This window comes from Bison bison, unplaced genomic scaffold (genome assembly GCF_000754665.1).
Source record: "Bison bison bison isolate TAMUID 2011002044 unplaced genomic scaffold, Bison_UMD1.0 scf7180017864518, whole genome shotgun sequence".
NCBI classification, from domain to species: domain Eukaryota; kingdom Metazoa; phylum Chordata; class Mammalia; order Artiodactyla; family Bovidae; genus Bison; species Bison bison.
Window position 1 is genome coordinate 6039296 of NW_011495071.1, and position 7068 is coordinate 6046363.

Here is a 7068-nt window from a genome sequence, read left to right on the forward strand (position 1 = left end):
ATAACAGCTTAGTTTGTAATAGCCAAACAATGGACATTTCAGATGTCTTTCAATAGATGAAGGACAAACTGCAATGCAGACATACCGTGGAACACCATACTTAGCAATTAAAAACAATGAACTATTGGGACTTCCCTGGGGGTCCAGTGGTTAAGACTCCCCACTTCCACTGCAGGGGGCACAGGTTTGATCCTTGGTTGGGGAACTAAGATCCCACATGCCACATGGTCTGGCCAAAAAACAAATTAGAATATCAGTATATCATTAGAAAAAAAAAAGAATGAATTATTGATACACAGAACTTGGATAAATCTCCTGAGAATTATGCCAAGTGAGAAAAGTCAGTCTCAAAATTTTACATATTACATGATTCCATTTAAATAACATCTCTTTCAACAACAAATTGGTGGTTGCCAGGGATCAGGAATAGCTGGGGAGGGAAGATGGAGGAGGATGTGACTACGAAAGGACAATAAGGATCCTCGTGGTAACAGAGCTGTTTGGCATTTGACCGTGGTGGTGGATACACAAACCAACAGGTGTGATAAAACTGTAAAGAACTAAATGTGCACACACAAAGATTTAACCATCCACACCCACACAAATGAGCACAAGTAAAAGTGAGAACTTCTGAAAAAGGAATAAGATGGGTGGATTGTATCAATGTCAATATCTTGCTTGTGAAATTATACTACCATTTTATATAACATTATTATTAGGGGAAACTGGTTAAAGTGTACACTGAGTGGATCTCCCCATATCTCATATAATGTATGTGAATCAACAATTATCTCAAAAATTTTAATTAAAAAAACAAAATCTATAGAAAAGTTGAAAAATAAAGATATGATATGGCAGAAATAGAAGACTGTCAATTATATTCATTCTTCCCCTCTTCTATATCTTACAACTTCAACTGGACACATGGGCTTCCAGGAATAGACTCCATTTCCCAACTTCTTTTGAAACTAAGAGTGGCCTGTAACTAAATTCCAATCTTGGGATATAAGCAGTAATAATGTATTCAACTTCCAGAAAGTATTCTTTTTCTTTTTTCCAGGAAGTATTCTTAAAGAAAGGGTGGCACTTCCCTGGTAGTCCAGTGGCTAAGATTCCATGCTCCCAATGCAGGGGACCCAGGCTCAATCCCTAGTCAGGGAACTAGATCCCACACACCGCAGCAAAGACCAAAGATCATGTGTGTGCCATAACTAAGACCCAGCACAGCCAAAAAAATTAAATCAACAGAAATTAAAAGAAAAAAAAAAAGCAGGCATGCCTTCTCCTTCCCCTTCTTACTAAATCATGAACACAAAGGACATAACCTAGGAAGGACTATGTCCTTGTGGAAAGACTCTGGGTCCCTAAGGACTTCATGTAGTTTCCATAACTGGTCTCATCTGCCTATGTTTAATTAAAAAGAAATAAACTTCTATCGTGTTTAAGCAGTACCAGCCTAGGCTGCTTCTGGCTTTTATGAAATAAATTTCTACCTTTTGGGGACACTGGTATTTTAGGCTTTCTCTGACTACAGTTGAATCTGAACCTAATTAATACAAATAAAAGATATTCCATGGAGAAATAAATCACAGGTTTATTTTAAGACCAGGTAGAATTCCAGGCAAAAAAGAAAACTACAAGAGACAAAGAAGGAAGTTATAAACTATAAAAGAACAATCAGTTGAGTTCAGTCGCTCAGTCGTGTCCGACTCTGCTCATGGATGCCAGCACGCCAGGCTTCCCTGTCCATCACCAACTCCCAGAACTTGCTCAAACTCATGTCCATCGAGTCGGTGATTCCACCTAATCATCTCATCCTCTGTCGTCCCCTTCTCTTCCTGCCTTCAATCTTTCCCAGCATCAGGGTCTTTTCTAGTGAGTCAGTTCTTCGCATCAAGTGGCCAAAGAATTGGAGTTTCAGCTTCAGCATCAGTCCTTCCAACAAATATTCAGGACTGATTTCCTTTAGGATGGACTGGTTGGATCTCCTTGCAGTGCAAGGGACTCTCAAGAGTCTTCTCCAACACCACAGTTCAAAAGCATCAATTCTTCATTGCTCAGCTTTCTTTGTAGTCCAACTCTCACATCCATACATGATTAACAGAAAAATCATAGCCTTGACAAGATGGATCTTTGTTGGCAGAGTAATGTGGCTGCTTTTTAATATGCTGTCTAGGTTGGCAATAGCTTTTCTTCCAAGGAGCAAGCATCTTTTAAGTTCATGGCTGAAGTCACCATCTGCAGTGATTTTGGAGCCCCCCAAAATAAAGTCTCTCACTGTTTCCATTGTTTCCCCATCTATTTGCCATGAAGTGATGGGACTGGATGCCATGATCTTAGTTTTCTGAATATTGAGTTTTAAGTCTACTTTTTCACTCTCCTCTTTCACTTTCATCAACAGGCTCTTCAGTTCCTCTTCGTTTTCTGCCATAAGGGTGTTATCATCTGCATATCTAAGGTTATTGACATTTCTCCTGGCAATCTTGATTTCAGCTTGTGCTTCATCCAGCCCAGCATTTCTCATGATTTACTCTGCATATAAGTTAAATAAGCAGGGTGACAATATACAACCTTGACGTACTCCTTTCCTGATTTGGAACCAGTCTGTTGTTCCATGTCCAGTGCTAACTGTTGGTTCTTGACCTGCATACAGATTTCACTGATGGTAAGGTGGTCTGGTATTCCCATCTTTCAGAATTTTCCACAGTTTGCTGTGATCCACACAGTCAAAGGCTTTGGTATAGTCAATAAAGCAGAAGTATATGTTTTTCTGCAATTCTCTTGCTTTTTCTATGATCCAACAGATGCTGGCAATTTGATCTCTGGTTCCTCTACTTTTTCTAAATACAGCTTGAACATCTGGAAGTTCACAGTTCATGTACTGTTGAAGCCTCACTTGGAGAATTTTGAGCATTACTTTGCTAGCGTGTGAGATGAGTGTAATTGTGTGGTAGTTTGAATATTCATTGGCATTGCCCTTCTTTGGGATTGGAATGAACACTGACCTTTTTCAGTCCTGTGGCCACTGCTGAGTTTTCCAAATTTGCTGGTATATTGAGTGCAGCACTTTAACAGCATCATCTCTTAGGATTTGAAATAGCTATAGCTCAACTGGAATTCCATCAACATATCAGGACAATAAAGATCATGAATATATGTGTGTTTAATAATACAGTAGCAAAGGCTATAAAGCAACAGCTGACAAGTACTATGGGAAAACGAGACACATGAGAAACTGCAGTTAAGGAATTTAACACAGTCCTCTCAGAAACCAACAGATCAAGAAGACAAAAATGACAAGATAGACTTGAATAATAGAACTGATCATTTTGAACTGAGATACAATGAAGAACTTTACACCCAAGACATGAGGAATGTGTATTAGTTCATATGTGCGGTGCTGTGCTTAGTCACTCAGTCATGTCCAACTCGTTGCAAACCTGTGGATGGGAGCCTGCCAGGTTCCTCTGTCCATGGGATTCTCCAGGCAAGAACACTGGAGTGGGTTGCCAAGCCCTCCTCCATGGGATCTTCCTAACCCCGGGATCGAACACAGGTTCCCACATTGCAGGCAGATTCTTTACTGTCTGAGCCACCAGTGAAGCCCTTAGCTCACACAGGACACTCCAAAAAATACACCTTGAGCTAGGCTACAAAGGATGATGATTCAACTATTTTCAAAGACCATAATAAAAATAGGAATCAATACAAAAGACAGGCTTTTATTCATCTCAAAGGTATAGAAACTGAAAAAGCAAGCTACTTAACAACACTTTATATTAAACAGGAAATAATAGGGGAAATTACAAAATACTTAGAACTGAATGACAATAAAAACACTACATGTCAAAATTTGTAAGACTAAAGAAAGACTTTAGGAAAATTAATGGCTTTAACTACACTTACCAGAAAACAACAAAGATGGAAATAATGAGCTAAGTAACTCAGGAATTTACAAAAAAAAAAAAGATTACAGAGTAAACTCAAAGAATAAAACTATAAAAGAAAAAAAGGGATAAAAATCAATAAAAATGACTTAAGTTAAAATGTCACCTTATTGCAACTCCTAATGAATTAATTGATCTAGCCATTTATCATCAATGGCTCCTAAAACCAATAAAACAGAGTCAACCAGACACTGTCATTATGTTCCTCTTAAAGGAAGAACATAACCCACTTACAAGGCAGTCATGTAAAAAAATGTGTGTATATATAGATATCAATATGGATAGACAGGTTAAATGTAGATAGAGATAGATTTAGATATACATGTATAGACAGATAGGTCAAATTTTATTCACTCTCTAGATCTAACTGCAAATTTGATGGAAATTTCATGAAAGCTCAATCACCTCTAAATTCAATGAAAGTTCAATCAAAATTCCAGCAATTTTTTATAAAGCTGATAAATTGATTCCAAAATTAATATGTAGAAAAATGAAGGTTTGAAAGTCCACAAATACCTGAATCAATTTTTTGAAAGAGCAAAGCATGCTGATTTGCTGTAGCAGGTATTAGTACATAATATAGAGCTATATAATTTTTAAAATGTTTGCTTATAACTCAAGAACAGACATAAATCCAATGGAGAAGAGAAAATGCCTACATATATATAGGAACTTAATATATGATCAAGATAACATCACAAACAAGTAGGAAAAGGATGACTTATTTAGTTGATAATTTGCCCAAAAAAGCCTCTATCTCATACCATATACAAAGGTGAATTCCAGGAAGAGTAAAGACCTAAAATTGAAAGGCAAAATAACAGGTAAAATAGAATAAAAACAAATAAAACTCTTCTTGTGATCTTTGTCAGGGATGAAACTTCATCATCAAAACCCAAAGAGCAAAAACCATAAGGCAAAAACTGATTGACTTGACTATTAACTACCAAAGATTTATGTTAACTGAAAGGATGCTACATTCATTTCAAAGGGCTGCCATAAGAGAATACCACAACTAAGGAGCTTAAAACCGAAATTTATTGTCTCATCATTCTAGAGGCAAGAAGTCTGAAGGCAAGGTGTCATCCAGGCTTTTTCCCATTGAAACTTTTAGGGGAGAATCTTCCCGTGCTTCTTCTCGCTTCTGGTTTTTGCCAGCATTCCTTGGCATTCTTTGATTTCTAGGTGATCACTCCAATCTCTGCCTTTATCACCACAAGCTCATCTTCTCCCTGTGTGTCTCTGTTTTTGTATGGTATTTTCCTCTTATAAGACATAAGTCATATAGGATTTATAATCACAAGACTTGATTTCCAAATAAGGTCACATTCACAGATACTGGGGGTTATGACTTCAACATGTCTTTCTGGGGAATACTATTCAACCCACTATAGTCTACTCTATACCCTCCACCCCAAATTTACATCCTACCCACATGCAAAATACATTCACCCCATCCTGACACTCACAAGTCTTAACTCATTCCAGCAACAATTCTAAGTCTAAAACCTTATTTAAACATTATCAACTCACCAAGTTCCAAATCTCATCATCTAAATCAGGTATAGATGAGATTCTGGGTATGATCCATTTGGGGACAAAATTCCTCTCCATCTGTGGACCTGTGAAACTAGAAAACAAGTTATCTACTTCCAAAATATAATAATGGGACAGACATAGAATAAACATACCCATTCTAAAAGGGAAGAATTTAAAAGAGTAGAATGGAGTAGGAAATGACAACCCTTCCAGTATTCTTGCCTGGAAAAGTCCATGGACAAAGGAGCCTGGTCGGCTATAGTCCTTGTGGGTCTCAAAGAGTTAGATACAACTAAGTACACACATATGAAGAGATAAAAAGGTCACCATTCTCAAACAAGTCTGAATCCCAGAAGAACAAATTCAAGGTCTGAAATTAGTTCTCTGTGGCTTGATGCCCTGTCCTCTGGGCCTGTAAAGATAGCTGTTGCCTCTTTGGTCTCTGCCTTTGTATCTGTGGATCTGTGATCTCAAAGTCACTCATCTTTTTCTTCAAGAGTAGCACGTGTGTGGTTGAATAGCTCTGTCCCCTACTTTCCTTTCCATATTAACAGAATCCAAGAAGTCTGGCAGCTTTCTTTGTTTTATCTAGTCTTTGCCCCTTTCAGTGCAAGCTGACAGTGTTTCTACCAGTATAAATTTTCACAGACCTTGTGTGTCTCCTGTGTATGTCAAAGACATCTATGCCATTAGACACACCTGGTCCCCACAGAGACTCTCCACATAATCCTGCCCCTATTTCTGGCTTCTGCTGAGATCTGGTTTGACCCATTAGTCATCTACCTAACTCTTTTCAGCAAAATGCTGTTCAAGGCACACCAGAGTGTGCTTACTCAACATTGAATTTTCTAATTTTGACAATCAGGAGGAGCCAAGAAACTCCCAAACCATCAAGTTCTGGTTCCTTAATTTTGAACAATTTCTTTCTCAATTTATCTCTTTCCTCTCTTGGAACTTGCTATCAGCAGTAAAGAGAAACCAAGCCACACCCTCCACAATTTGCTTGGAAATCTAAATACCTAAGTTGAGTCCTGATTTTTACCCAACAACAGAACATAAATCAGCCAAATTTTTTACTACTTTATAATAAGAATTGCTCTTTTTCCAATTTCCAATAACATGGTCCTCGTTTTCTTCTCAGGCCTCATCAGAAACACCTTTAATGTTCCTATTTCTTGCACCATTCTATTCAAGATGATGATTGTGTTCTCTAAAATGATAGAAGCTTTCTCAACTGCGCTCTTCTGAGCCCTCACTAGAATAGCCTTTAACATTCACATTTCCGCCAACAGTCTCTTCAATATAGGATTTTTCTATAATGAACCCCAATTTCTTCCAGCCTCTGCCCATTACCTAATTCAAAAGCCACTTCCACATTTTAAGGCTTTTGTTATAGCAAATACCTCACTACCCAGTTCCAAAATCTGGACTAGTTCCCTAGGGCTGTCATAAAATAGTTAAATAAACTAGGTAACTTAAAACAACATAAGTTTATCCTCTCACAGTTCTGGAGACTAGAAGTCTGAAGTCAAAATGTCAGCAGGACCATGCTATCTCTGAAGGTTATAGAAAATAACCCTTC